This window comes from Silene latifolia, chromosome Y, assembly GCF_048544455.1.
Source record: "Silene latifolia isolate original U9 population chromosome Y, ASM4854445v1, whole genome shotgun sequence".
Taxonomy (NCBI): domain Eukaryota; kingdom Viridiplantae; phylum Streptophyta; class Magnoliopsida; order Caryophyllales; family Caryophyllaceae; genus Silene; species Silene latifolia.
In genome coordinates, this window is record NC_133538.1 from 50,540,642 (window position 1) to 50,557,020 (window position 16,379).

The 16,379-nt window shown below is 34.5% G+C and overlaps 1 pseudogene; it reads left to right on the plus strand.

Moving 5' to 3' along the window:
- LOC141628017 (ATP synthase subunit alpha, chloroplastic-like) overlaps window positions 1-5,816 on the plus strand; it is a 61,702-nt pseudogene extending 55,886 nt beyond the window's left edge.
- The last annotated feature ends 10,563 nt before the right edge of the window (window positions 5,817-16,379 follow it).

Sequence of the window (16,379 nt, forward strand, 5' to 3'; positions counted from 1 at the left end):
TCTTCCCTTCGAATATCCACAGCTCATTATAACCCAAAATGTGCCCATTTGACCCAAATTACGAAGGTCGTAGATCATAAATCAAAGTCACTATGAAACTGTGCCATCTTAGGCGAACAGTCTTTAATCAAAGAATCGACTCATAAGAATACTATAGTAGCTCTCGCCACGACCAGGCTATTAAAATTTCCATAACTCTATAAGCGGTCATAAGCCCGACAGAGTGTCCCATACATTCTGTCTATGTGATCGACTAGTCATATCTTATGACTTTATCGCTCTTGAATTTGCCATCAACCGCATCACACTCCACTCACTTCGAGATGTCACCTCATATAAGAAACTAGGAGCGAATACTATGTCAAATAAAGTTCACTTTAATGTAGTTCAATATTGTCTCAACAACCCATTTGGATGTAACAAAGTAATAGAAGAGTTTTTAATAAAATTCAAACGATGAATGTATTATCACATATGTAAAATTGATACAATATCAATTACTACATAATCTATAATCCATATTCCATTTTGTATATGTTGCACATTTCAACTCAATTGAAATGACATGACTTATCATGTTAAACCTGTGAAAAGGCTTTTGGTTAGTAAGTCTCAGCAACACATTGCACTTTCTCTAACCTTGCTATATGCATTTTCCCTTTGTTATGTATAATCTTTATTATAAAACTTTTGAGTGGGTGTCTAAATCTAATATAGACATAGGCTCTCTTGCCTTAGGATAGCTCCCACAGTCCTCACAGTGTATAGAGATAGGACATTCGGTTGTTGGAACGAACTACCATGGTTCCACCAATTCATAAAACCGAATCCTAATATCATCCCTTCCTACTTGCATATCTCATTATTGCAAGTGTACTCAATTTCCGTTGTTAATCCCTCATTGTTCTATTGCCTAGAACGTTTCTAGCAGATTTGCTCCTTAAATAATATAGCCAAGATGGTTCTCTAACCATCCTTATGGGTTTAGAACATGGTTTTTGTATAACTCCTTGCACATAAATCCATCTCAATTCTAAAAGCTTAGCTTCATATCTCTAGTGCTCCAAGAGTACTAACCAATGAACTATATGGCTATATAGAGACTTCTTCTCAAAAATTTTGATTTGTAACTTTTCGTCATACTCCAAGTATACGAAATTTAAGAATGGTGATACATCTAAGCGTAATGAATTAATCCCGTAGCGGAAGCAAGTGGATTCAATTTCTACATGTTCAATACCTTTGAACTTGACTAGACTCTTATCAATATAAGAATATTCATTTAACGCTAATATCCTCTCAGAATTATCTTTGTAGGTCTGGATACCTTAGAGATGTATTATTCTTCTCCTAAGTCTTCTATCATTCACAATGATCAATATGTTCCTTACATATAAGACTAATAACACCACATTACTCCCACTAAACTCCATGTAAAAAAAGAACTATTCGACAATTCCAGAAATGTTTATCACATAATCAAAACATACAATTCAACTCTTTAACATCTACTTAAGACTTCCTCTTAAGTTCGCATCCTACTTTAGGATAGTTGCGATTTACAAAACTCATGCAAGATGATTTCAAAATCCAACTATATCAAATCATATCCGAATACAATGAAGCATTGTTGTTGCATGCAAAACCTTTGCCACCAACCAACCAAGCTAAATAAACATTTTCATGTTAATGCTTGCTTCGAACTTTTGCGGAGTTGGAACTAGATAAAGCATCATAATAAGTTACATGTTTATTATTTTCTAAAATAACATGACACCTGTCCACTTAGATTTCGAAGAAGGAAGGAACGTCTTCCTACTTATTACTCTCAGATTGTGGCTCTTGAACATTTTCTCCCACTCTGTCTATAAGAAATAATCCTCTTTTCTCTAATAGACAGCATCACGAGCCACAAACCCTTTGTTCTCGTGATCATGTAGGAAGAGAGAGCATATGTTTTCTTTCGAAACAAGCTACAACTTAGGTACCATGCCTAATCATATCATATATTAATTGTACTTGATTGCTTTAACTATATTTTCTTTTAGTGGAATAAATAAATACTAGACAAATTGTGATAGAAAACTACTTCCAATTTTATAGTAAAGATACAATCATGTCGTAATAATAGTGAACTTGTGATACCATATCACATTCTTTTTGGTGTAAATCAAAGTCATTACTTTTTTGTTCCCCATTTTAACCATGTACTCATACTTTGTATTTATAATCTGTGGGTTTTGATACTTTTTAAACATTCATTTGAACTTATTCAAAGAATTTCTCTTCTTACCTCATTAAGTGGATACCAAGTATCTACCTAGTTCGTTGGTAAAAGAGATAAAGAAGTAATAACCCTTTTTGATTGAAATTGTATTCGACCATACACTTCAAAGTGTAAATAGGGCGAATATCTTGTTTTATTCATAATTCTTTTCTAGAAAGAAGTCATGAATTAATCTTGTTTTGAATACAAGATTCGCACACATACCAAGAGATTCCCAATCAGATGGTTGGGACACTAGTTAAAACTAGTCTCTAAATGCAATTTCAATCGAGAATCGAGAAATAATTGGGGTCACCAATTTGAGTCTTATACAATGAGTACACTATAACACTTATATGTCTATGGATGAAATGACAACTACCCTAGTTCCATTCATGTAAATTTCTGAATTTATTCTTGCTAGTCGTCGTACGATTATTCAATGTTAGGATTCTAAAGATTTAAAAAACCCTCGTATTGTGTTATGAACACATCGTCCTCCAAATACCCATTTAGAAAGGTGGTTTTTGACATCTTTTTGCCATATTTCATGATCATGAAATGTGGTATTTTCTAACATTGTTCACAATTTTTTATCAAATACTCATGACGTGGTAATTCGCAAGAAGGCTATGTCAATGTCATAGATATTCAAGATGGAATATGTTGTTGTCACACGACCAACTTTTTTTATCTTTACTTATTTAGGAATTTGTCTTTATTTTAGTGTCTAACACCTTCTCTTTCGAGCCTAGTTCTATCCTTAACAATTAAGATAGATACTTGACTTCTTATTGTTCCCACTTATTTCAAGAATTTATACTCGATGAACACTTATCTTCATATAAATTACTACTTAATCCTTCACAAGGATGAACTCTATTGTGGTATTTAGTTAATCAAATTTTCTAACAAATTAATTTACCAATTTTATATCGTCATGTGCTTAACAACTTAAGTGTTTGATGACAAGTGATTGGTTTGAGCAATAAGACTTTTGAACCATGGATGTATAGAAGACATTATCAAAACATATTTTGACTAATCATTACTTCTATCATAAGAAGTCATATGTATGTAAGGAATTTAAGATTTTAATCTTATATTTGCATAGGACGATTCCTATCGAGTTCTATGGAATAGAACGATTCCTATGGATCTAGTCCACAACCTATGATACGGTTCATTTTAGAAAGAGATTCGATATGTCGTAAGTAATAGTGGTTTAGCGGAGACTCATGTTACAACCGAATTGATATCATATATGAGTAGGAGCGATACTAAAGAACAACATAAAACAATGAAATAGTGGGAAAAAACAAACATTCATAGTTATATTTAAAACATTTAAGCATGTTTTAGCATTTATATAGTGACCTCTACCCAACTATTATAAATGATCCCGAGATCCAAATTCATATAAACTAGGGCACGGTGAGCCTATTCATCCCTAATCAATATAAAGCGATGGATTAACTCTTTAATCGATTCTAATTCTAGAACTCGGTCGATAAAATTACTTTAATATTTATTTTAAGCTCGGAACACATGCGGCTACGGACGCGAATACTTCCGTTGACCTCAATCCAAATTTCGATGTAGTAACAGTTTACAACCCACTTACCCAACGTAACAAGTTTAGCACCCCGGTGAGCTGAGCTTACTTCCTTATGAAATTGGGATTCATGGTTCTACTATTTGGTAAGGCTAATTCTCAATTATTATTTAGTGAGAGGTCTTGTCAATTTATTATCTATCTCGTTTTAAGTGAACTATAGCGGTGAACTAACGATAATTTTAATTGACACAGTCGATGATTAGATAAAATATGATATGCATGTGTAGTTATGGCGATTTGGCTATGCATGCAAACATATAAAACAAATGCAAAGCAAAGCAATAAAATCCTAGTATGGCCTTCCTAAAATAATAAATCTAATAAACTATTTACAAATTCGGAAGCCAACTCCTTGGTCCCTTGAACTTCATTTGGCACGTACTCCGAGGCAACACCGTCATTGTTGGAACGCCTTTCCGAATGGCATCGTCTTCAAGGATCTTCGGGATAAATAAATTACATAGCTTTCCTACTTAATACATTATAAAAAGAAAAACAAAAATAAAAATAAAAGTGATATGAGATCACATTAATTACAACCGAATCGATATCCCCATTCATTTCGGGAAATATCAATAAAAACCTAAGGTCATACTAAGTACAAATTACATAATTCAAAATTATACAAAATAAAATATGACAATCATAATAAAAATGCAGCATTAATATATGTATGAAACATGCCATGTGATGTGCCAAATCGCCCTATCTAAGCTAATATCGTACATTCGGTCCGGTTTTATGGATAGTTGTGATTATTAACTTATTAAAATCACACAATATTAAATAAATCAAATCTATGTCCAAGGTAATTACCCGAACCTTCTTAGGACTCAAAAATTTAGTCTTAACTAAATATTTGACAATAATTCAACTTGATATTTTATTATTGCTCTTTAAACACCTTTATTCATAATAATAAAGAAATAATTCCCAATAAGTCATAAAAATTCGAAAATTTCAAAATCATAATTTTGTATATTCTAGAAAATTTCCAACATTGCAAAATTTTAATAAAAATTTGCCCATAGAATATATTTAATTTATTTCACAAATAAATCGCATAATACATTACTTTAACCCTTTAATTCCAAATGTAAGTTGGGACAAGTGTTGTACTCCTAAACCTGAAGGAGGCCTTGGCATCAAAAATTCTAAAACTTGGAACAAGGTTCTTATTGGGACGTATATCTTGTGGCTCGCTAGTAAAAAGGATCACCTTTGGGTCAAGGGGATAAATCATGTTTATATGAAAGGTACTCATTGGTCCAATTATGATCCTCCTGATGATTGTAGTTGGACCTGGAAGAAAATTGCTTACACCATGGGATCCTTTAAGCTAGCTTACACTAATGATTGTTGGTTAGCTTCAGACAGGCATTATTCTGTTGATGATGGATACCAGTGGCTCAGGCAGGTCCATCCCCCTGTGCCATGAAGATATGTTTGTTGGAACCTCTTAATATCCCCAAGTGTTTTTTCATTTTCTGGGCAGTGCAGCTGCAAAGGCTGCTTACTCAAGATAGAATTATGCAAATGGGGTTTGGACAGTCCAATCTTTGCTACTTGTGTGTTACTGGTGATGAGAACCATCCTCACCTGTTCTATCAATGCGTGTTCAGTCAAAAATATGTGGAGGTGTTGCAGAATACTCTTGGTGTCATATTTTCACCTGATACTTTGAGCCAATGGTACTCTGTAGGAGGAGGTCAGAGCAAATTACAAAGAAGTGTGATTTGTGCTTGCCATGTGAGCCTTACTTATAATAATTGTAAAGCTAGGAACAAGGCTCGTTTGGATCACTATGTTTCTTGGCCATGGAAGATTAGTCAACTAGTCATCCAGGATGTTTTATCTCGGTTTTGGGCTCGTAATCAAACTGTTGTTGCTTATAGGGATCGAACTTGGCTCCTCCAGCTGTCCAAGTTCTAATGTTTTTTATATTTCTTAGATGATTTCTTTTTATCTTTTGCTCACAGTTGTACTCATATTGCAAACACTTTGATGATGTAATTCATTTTTGATATCAATATATACTTACCTTTTACCAAAAAAAAATAATAATAAAAAACCCTTTAATTCCAAATTAAACATAAAATTACGTAACAAATCAAAATTAAAATTTTGAATATTCTATATAAGTTTCTAGAACCTGAAAATGACAAATTTTTAAGCCAAAAAATCGAATTTATAATTATGATTTTTTAAAGTTACTATTTATCAATTTTACAATTTAAAAATGAATAAACATTCAAAACAAACGAAATTTGACATGCAACTTAATATCTGATGTTCATATCATATATAAAACAATGGGAAAAATTTTCATTCCATAAAATTCATTTTAGCTATTTTTGCTAAAATAATCACTATTTATGTGATTTTTACATCTAAAAATCATAACTCATGCAAAATAAAACCATTTTACCTAAAAATTTACATACAGTGTGTAAATATTACATATGACAACATACTAATTTTTCATGGGCAGAGACAAAGTCTAACTAATTTTAACCAAAATACCTCTATTTAAGCAATTTTTATCATGTAAAAATCATAAATCATGCAATATAAAACCATTTTATACGAAATTTTACATACAATGTGTAAAATATGCATGTGAGGTCGTGTAAAAAGTTCAAGGTCAGAATCATAGTCTAACTAATTTTAGTATTTTAAGTGTATTTTTATTCAATAAAATGTAATAAAAATACTAAAAATCATTTTAGCGAGCAATAAATTACCATAAATCATCAAAATGACCTAAAATCAATTTAGCACCAGAATGTTATTCATGCAAAAGTTTTGTGGTAATTATCCTCATAAATCACAAATTTCTAGTTTTATATGTTAACTTATTAACTCGGAAAAACAATGACCGATTATGTATCCAACAACTCTTGCTCTAATACCAATTGTAAGATTCATTAACCTCTTATTAGATATTTCTAATAACCTTAAAATTTTAGTTTAGTCATAAAACTAATAAGATGTTATGCATGCATAACAAAATACAAAGTAAGAAACAAAACGGATCTACTTAGAATGAATGCCGAATGGATATACTAATTGGACACCTTCCTAATTAGAGTTTTTAAGAAAATCAAGTGCTCCAAGAAAACCCTTAAATCCAATGGTAGGATCTACTCCGCAAGGAATTGTACCAAGGTAATCACTCTTAATACATATACTAATTTAGATACTAGAAATTAGTATATGTGCCCTTAAAAATAATAACTAATATTATTATTTACTACCTCTAGTAATGGTGGAATAATATTAGAGATTTTGGAACAAATTATTCATAAAACCATTTTATGTGAGAGATGATGATGAAAGATGAAGGATGAGCATAAAACTTGTTATGTGAAAAATGAGAACACATATCTCATTTCCAGGGGGGGAGCCGGATTTCATGACATAAGGGGAACATAAAAATGCTTTTTATCTTACCCAAATGCTTTTTGTCTTAGCCATGATCCTAGGGTAGGTATCTTGGTTTAAGCATGCTTTATGTGTCATCATGATGTCCTTAAGCATTGACAGGGCAGTCGTATACCTATCAAAAATAACCAACTGGCTCTAACTAATATAGCTAGGGAAGTCGGGTCGATCTCCACATGGAGGAAAAAATGAGATTTATCTGTTTTAAGTTAGTCTAAGAGTAACGGGGGTTTGAGTACTATTTCTATACTAAGAGAGGAGACAAGAGAATTGAGCGATAAAAATAAAGGAATTAATAATAAAGAGAGAGAACTAGGATTGTCGGGTCATCAATGAATGTCAGATAATTGCAGCTAAGGTCACAAATCGGTCGCTTGTATCGGTCTAAGGGGCAACGAATATCTCCTTCCGGTATCAATTCGCGCTAAAATACTATTAGCTTAGCTTCCGCCCTCACTAAAGCATCCTAATGTTCACTGCTGGTCTCACCCCTTCCAACCTTCCGGTCTAGGTCAAGGCTTACCAAGATTAATTATCCAGTTGTGTCGACTCAAGTAGACAAGAACAATTATATGCAGAGATTAACAACAAAGACATGATTTAAGCAACAGATCTGCAAACCTAATTAGCAACTAACATCAATTCATTGAATCCCCTAAATCCTAGCAGAAGAATTAGCTAAACATAATAATGAATAAAGCAAAAGAAAAGTAACAAGCAAGAACAAACATAATGAAGGAATAAGCAAAAGGAGAATTAATATAAAAAAGAGAAGAAAGGTTATAGAAGTTTAGAATCCGGCAAAAGAACAAGGTAGAAGCAGTGATTAAGAGTAAAACAGTAATTAAGAGTATATGAGATGTGATAAGTGATGATTATTAACCTAATGACGACTTCCTTATATAGGGAAGTGAAAATAAACAAAATATAACCTAAACACGGATTAAAAATCACGAGTATAATAGCTAAATACTTGATTGAGGACTTTTGTATCACTCGATCAAGCAAATCCAAGCTAAAACCACTCGATCGAGTACGTTAGGTGCTCGATCAAACACTTATTAAATAGGCACTACTCGATCGACTAGAAAAAGGGGTCGATCGAACACAATTGTACTCGATCGAGTACTTTCCGGCGCACAATTTCTGCTTCGCGCACTGAACTTCAAAAGGCTGTCATTTCTTTGTTACTTGGGAAAACAAGGCGTTTCCGGTGGCGTTGGAAAGCTAAGAGGACAAGCTTTCATCTTCAATTGGAATCACCTGAAAATCCATTGTAGAACTATGGATATGGATCTTAAAATTGGGCACTAGTAATTTGAAGTTCTTCCTTTGCTCGCCTAGCTATCTTTCTTCTTTGCGCATCACAATTAGTAGTTTCCAAGCTCCGACTCAAATCATCTCCTAAATGCATGCATAAGGATATGTTTTAGGCTTGATTATGGTCCTTTCCGGTTCATACCTGTAAATAATACCAGAAAAACCAAAGTAGACAATTCGGGGGACATTTGTAGATAAACACTACATAAAATGCATAGAAATGCGTGCAAATGAAGTACAAAATACTTATATAAAATACACGCATCAAATCTCGCCAAACCAAACCTTTGATTGTCCCCAAGCAAACTATATGCAAAACTAATGGAACAGAAAAGAAAACTCAGAGTTAGCTACAAATTGTCCACTTAAACCAATTTAATGCAACAAACTAACACTTATAGCAAAAATGTCAAATGCAAACGAGTTATAGGATGTTTATAATAAAGATGAACAATTGACCTTGCAAGACCATCAAAATCGGACTCTCACGGGTCACTCTTCTCTCATGAAGCAAAGGGTGAAAGTATATGTGTAAGAGAAGAAGAGAAAAACAGTCACTCACCTAAACTGCGACCTACATAACATGCATGCAACAAAAATGATAGACGATTCTAGTACCATACATACATTCCAACCAACAATGTATGTCACAGCCGAGGGCTTACAAAAGATATGGGAAAGTGAGGCTACAGGCGAGAATAGGCAAAATAAATTATGGAAATGTGGAGGTAAAGCGTCAAGCTAGCACCTAAACAGGATCATATAAAACCATCTGAATCTCAACTGTCTAGTAAACAAAGCTCAAGTGCCCTTCATTGGCACTCATTTCAGTACCCAATACAAAAAGATATGAATAAAACAGAGGATTAAGACCGCCACAAGATAGAAATAAGCGCATACGATCTTCTATTTCTCAAACTAACTCAACATCTTTTTTTCATTCTTTCATTTTTTTTCATTTCTTTCCCCTGTTCACGTTTTCTTTCTTTTTTTTCAATTTTTTTTCTTCTTTTTTTTTTTCCTTTTTCACGTCTCTTCTTTTCCTTATTCTTTTTTTTTCTACCAACTCCGCACAATGAAAATGAGCCAAACTCGCAACGATGAATAATATACCACAATAGTCACACTAAACTAGCTTGACTGGCAGGCTAAATTTTGGGTGTAGCAAATGGGTCAAAAAGGCTATATTTGGCTAAAGTGGAGCTAAATGGGTGAAAATGAAAGAAAGGGAAATTGTAAGCACCTCCCTGTATGTGACACCGACCACAAACCCGAATGTATGCAATTGACAAGAAATCGAATTTCATAAATGTGCAAAAATGATAAACATGTTATGCTAAGAGTACTACTCTCAATTCTTATGTAAACTGGTCATGAATGTCACCAGTTTATACGGCTCTAAATCTTAGAAATTATAAGTAGCTTGCCAAAAATTTTAGGTCAAGTCTATTCGTTCAGCTTAATTTTAACATTAACTCGTAGATATGCAAAATGACAAACCTAAAAAGATAATTAGTTTAATGCAAGGTTTAAGCAAAAAGACAATTGTAGTGCAATTTCATCATTGAAATCTACTGTTCCGACTCAACCTATATGCTAAAATAAACGTGAAATCTTTTCTTTGGAATTTTTTGTTTTTTATGAGATTTTTTAATTTTATGAAAATGAACAACAATGCATACAGAAATTAAACGTGATAACAGAAATGAAATAAAAACATAAATGCAGACACAGATATGGATGCATAACCTCCCCAAACCAAATCGTACAATGCCCTCATTGTACCCAAAAATAAGGAAAGGAAATGCAAACTAAAAAGGAGAGAGTGGAGATGCGGAAAACTCACAAGAATACGCAAAGAAGGGACCTCCCCAAACCAGCCAGCAACATAGGAGGTCACAAACAGCTTCACAGTGGCGTCACAGGAAGCGAATCAAAACGAAAGTACTCGATCGAAAGGGCTCAATGATCGATCGAGTGAACTGGGCATCTAAGCAGTTCGGTCGAGGAAATAGGGCTCTCGATCGAAAGACCATCTTTTGCAGGCACTCGATTGAGAAGAAGGTATGTTCGATCGAGTGAAATCAGCAGCAAAAGGGTACGATCGATTATAAAAAAACACTCGATCGAGCCATCCACGTTAGGTTCCTGCAAAGATGCAATAAACAGCTCGTGAAACTAACGAAACAAGCTAATGTTCCAGTGTATGGTCTAAAAACCAATTATTACACACGCAACAGAAACTTAAAAGCAAAGCAACTAAAAATTTAAACTCCGGGTTGCCTCCCGGACAGCGCTAGTTTCAGACAGGTCCCAACTCGACCTTCTTTTCTTTCAGTCGGCTACTCCGATTGATCCCAATTAAAATAGCTCAAAGCACGCAGCAATCGATCAAATAACTGCGCATGTGCTACACAAAAATGTAAGTAGCACCATAAAATAGCAATAACATAGGAAATTAAAATGAAATAGCATTTAAGTCTAAAAAATTTCCTATGACAGCTCCTAAAAACATCCACAAAATTATTCCTCCCTCCAGCTAAGGGCGGAATATAGAAGCTTAAATTAACCGCGAGTGGAAAATAAGAGAGCTCATGAGCATTTGACTCAAAAATAACGCGAGTATAATCCAAATGCACTGACGGGTTTATATTTTGAGGTGGAGGAATCTGGTCTTCTAAAGGAGAAGGTGGGTATTCATCCCAAATGCACGGGACAGTAAAGTCAATTGGGTCCTCAAAAATAGGTTCATCCATAATATTGTCATAACTATCCCATTTAACCTCAAGACTGTCAAAAATTTTCTCCTCACTCTCCTTAGGGCCGGATTCGACAGTAGGGAAGTTCCCAAAGAGACCTTTCCAGTCGTCCTCACTATCTGTGCAAGAATCATAGAGGGGTTCTAAAATCCTTATAAAAGGGATTATCAACCACGCTAATGGTCTCCTTTATTTTTCCGTCAGTATTTCCTAAAACGGTTTCTAAGGTCTCACCCACCCCCTCATCTGAGTCAACATGAAGAGAGAAATTGGGTTTAAGAGTTTCAGTAGCAAACCATTCAAAAAATTCTAATACCTCTTTTACGGGGATTCCTTCGAAATCCCACTTACCATTAGCCTTGAGGTATGCTCGCGTAGGGGCATTAATTCCCCGGATGATAGACTGGCATATTTGGAGTCCCGAAAGCATTCCTCGTCTTGGTTCGAGCCACTCCTCCCATCTGTCTATATAAGAACCAAAACTTTCGTTCTCTCTCTACGGCAAGTCAAGAAGGAAAGACATGAGAATGGTCTCAAGGAACCGAGGTTCCTTGAAACAAGAAATAGACTAAATAAAAACAGATAAAACTTCGCTGCCTCCCCGGCAACGGTGCCAAATTTGACAGGGCAGTAGTATACCTATAAAAAATAACCAACTGGCTCTAACTAATATAGCTAGGGAAGTCGGGTCGATCTCCACAGGGAGGCAAAAATGAGATTTATCTATTTTAAGTTAGTCTAAGAGTAACGGGGGTTTGAGTACGATTTCTAAACTAAGAGAGGAGACAAGAGAAATTGAGCGATAAAAATAAAGGGATTAACGATAAAGAGAGAGAACTAGGAGTGTCGGATCATCAATGAATGTCAGATAATTGCAGCTAAGGTCACAAATCGGTCGCTTGTATCGGTCTAAGGGGCAACAAATATCTCCTTCCGGTCTCAATTCGCCCTAAAATACTATTAGCTTAGCTTCCGCCCTCACTAAAGCATCCTAATGTTCACTGCTGGTCTCACCCCTTCCAACCTTCCGGTCTAGGTCAAGGCTTACCAAGATTAATTATCCAGTATTGTCGACTCAAGTAGACAAGAACAATTATATGTAGTGATTACCAACAAAGACATGATTTAAGCAACAGATCTGCAAACCTAATTAGCAACTAACATCAATTCATTGAATCCCCTAAATCCTAGCAGAAGAATTAGCTAAACATATTAATGAATAAAAAAAAATAAAAGGAAGAAGCAAGAACAAACATAATGAAGGAATAAACAAAAGAGAATTAATATAAAAAAGAGAAGAAAGGTTAAAGAAGTTTAGAATCCGGCAAAAGAACAAGGTAGCAGCAGTGATTAAGAGTAAAAACAGTGATTAAGAGTATATGAGATGTGAAAAGCGATGACTATTAACCTAATGACGACTTCCTTATATAGGGAAGTGAAAATAAGCAAAAGAAAACCTAAACACGGATTAAAAATCACGAGTATAATAGCTAAATACTCGATCGAGGACTTTTATATCACTCGATCGAGCAAATCCAAGCTAAAACCTCTCTATCGAGTACTTTAGGTACTCGATCGAACACTTATTAAATAGTCACTACTCGATCGAGTAGAAAAAGGGGTCGATCGAACACAATTGTACTCGATCGAGTACTTTCCAGCGCACAATTCCTGCTTTGCGCACTGAACTTCAAACGGCTGCCATTTCTTCGTTACTTGGGCAAATAGTGCGTATCCGGTGGCTTTGGAAAGCTAAGAGGACAAGATTTCATCTTCATTTGGAATCACCTAAAAATAAGTTGTATTACTCGAGATATGGCTCTTCAAATTAGGCACTAGTAATTTGAAGTTCTTTCTTTGCTCGCCTAGCTATCTTACTTCTTTGCGCATCACAATTAGTAGTTTCCAAGCTCCGACTCAACTCATCCCCAAAATGCATTCGTAAGGACGTGTTTTAGGCTTGATTATGGTCCTTTCCGGTTCATACCTGTAAATAATACCAGAGAAATCAAAGTAGACAATTCGGGGGACATTTGTAGCTAAACACTACACAAAATGCATAGAAATGCGTGTAAATAAAGTACAAAATACTTATATAAAATACACGCATCAAGCATGCGTTAAACTAATGACAAAAATCATCACCCACTAACCCTTAGTCCAACCGGTTTTTGTACATAAAATGGACCTCCATTTTATCTTTATAATTAGTCATTTGTAATATGTTATGACATGTGACATGCAACATGTCATTAGTAATATAAATGCATATTTAACTAATTAAATATCATTATATATTAAATAAATTACATTTAAGAAATTAACAAGTAATTCACAATTACATGTATATAAAAATGGGTCACATTAAGTCTAGTTAATATAATCTACAACATCTTGTAATTATAACTAACTAATTGCTCTTATCTCAAGTGTTTCATAAACATTAATCAATTTGAGTAGTACAACAAATTAATTACTAAATTGAATCTTATTTAATCAAATTACAATAAGATATAAAACTCTCTCTTAAAAATAAAATTTGATCAATTTAAGGAATTAATTAACTTGTATCATCATACAATTACTTAATTAATCAATTAAGAGTGTTACCCTAGAGGTATGACCTTAAGGGATCAACTGATCACCACCGTCATACGACAGTAATGTCAAACTCTAGTCAGCCAATCATTACCGATTAATGTGGATCAGTTGACATCAAAATATTATTTTCCCTCGGCATTCTTAATATGAGATTTAAACATGTGATCGCATTATTGTCGGGGACACATACTCCAACAGATATGAGTAGTACTTTCAATTCCTTTAAGCACTAGTCACTAAAGCCTATCATTGGACCTCTTCAATTAACGTGGGGTGTTACAATAACACCCACTTGAAGAACGCAACGTCATCGTTGCGCCTTGGAGCATATCACTGGATCTCTTCAATTACGGTGGGGTGTTACAATCACCCCTAGTTGAAGAACGCAACGTCCTCGTTACGCCTAGGAGCACCGGGTCGGGAGCGGTTACTTATGATAGCTCATCAGCTGTGTACATGGCCCATAGATAAACACGGGTCCTTTATAGCGCATTTTATCCTCACTCATGTGCATCTTGGAAACCTTCCCAAGAGGTCACCCATCCTAAGACTACTCCCAGCCAAGCACGCTTAACTTTGGAGTTCTTTCGCATGGATGACCATAAAATAAAGTGCACTTTGTTTATATGAGTAGTACTTTTAATCACTTTAAGCACTAGTCATTAAAGCCTATCATTAGACCTCTTCAATTACCGTGGGGTGTTACATGCAATCAATCCTCTCATTTACGAGCAACATCTTATGGAGCCCTTCTTGAACATACCTTTTTCTACGGAAAATTAGAATACTTAGTAAAAAATTTTACTAAGGATTTTGCTGGTATCCTATGGCTTTTCAAGGATCCTTCCATGCATTCTGTTAGGTATAAAGGAAAATCTATTATGGCGTCAAAAAGGACATTATTTTTGATGCATAAATGGAAATTTTATCCTAATTCATTTCTGGCAATGTAATTTTTCTGTGTGGTCTTACCCAAGAAGAATCTATATTAATCGATTATCAACCCATTGTCTTGACTTTATTGGTTTTCTTTCAAGTGTACAACTCACTTCTTGAGTGGTACGGAGTCAAATATTAGAAAATGCATTTCTAATAGATAATATGATTAAGAGGTTCGATCCGAAAATCCCAATTAGTACTCTGATTGGATCGTTAGCTAAAGCGCAATTTTGTAACCAATTAGGACATCCTATTAGTAAGTCGGTCTGGATTGATTTATCGGATTCGAATATTATTGCTCGATTTAGGCGCATATGCAGAAATCTTTCTATTTATTATAGTGGCTCTTCAAGAAAAAGAGTTTCTATCGATTAAAGTATATAATTAAAATTTCTTATTCTAGAACTTTGGCTCGTAAACACAAAAGTGTTGTGCGCGCTTTTTTGAAAAGATTAGGTTCGGAATTTTTAGAAGAATTCTTTACGGAGCAAGAAAAAGTGCTTGCTTTGATCCTAACAAAAAACAGCTAACTCGTGGGGATTCTATGGAGGGTCTATTTGGTATTTGGATATTATTTGAATTCATAATTTGGCTAATGATGAATGATTGTTTATTAAACTATCTAATATAAATGAAACTTAAATTATACCGAAATGGGTGGAGAAATAACAAAAAAATGCATTCATTTCTATTAATTTAAGGATTGAATTAATTGAGTATTCTACGCCTTTAAAGTTCCTTAAGGGAACTTAGTTTTAGATATATACATGGGGAAAGCCATGTGCAACGAAAAATGCAAGCAGGGTTTGGGGAGAGATTTTTCCCTTATTAATTTTAATAAGGAAAATTTCTACTCCGTCCGACTAGTTCCGGGTTCGAGTCCCGGGTAACCCACCTTTTCATACTGAAATTATATTCAATGTATATAAATTTTTAAATTTAGCTTCCTGTATTCATAACGAATTCGGGTGCATCTCAATTATTGGTTGACACGGGCATATAAGGCATGTTATACTGTTGAATAACAAGCTTTCAATTATCCATTTATAGGTAATTTGTGTGCTTGGGAGTCCCTGATGATTTGAATTAAATAAACTAAGGTTTTACCATGACTGCAATTTTAGAGAGACGCGAAAGTGAAAGCCTATGGGGTTGCTTCTGTAACTGGATAACCAACACCGAAAATCACCTTTAAATCGGGTGGTTTGGTGTTTTGATGATCCCTACATTATTGACTGCAACTTCTGTATTTATTATAGCCTTCGTTGCTGCTCCTCCAGTAGATATTGATGGTATTCGTGAACCTATTTCTGGATCTCTACTTTACGGAAACAATATTATTTCTGGTGCCATCCTTCCTACTTCTACAGCTATAGGGTTGCACTTTTACCCAATATGGGAAACATCATCTGTTGATGAGTGGTTATACAAT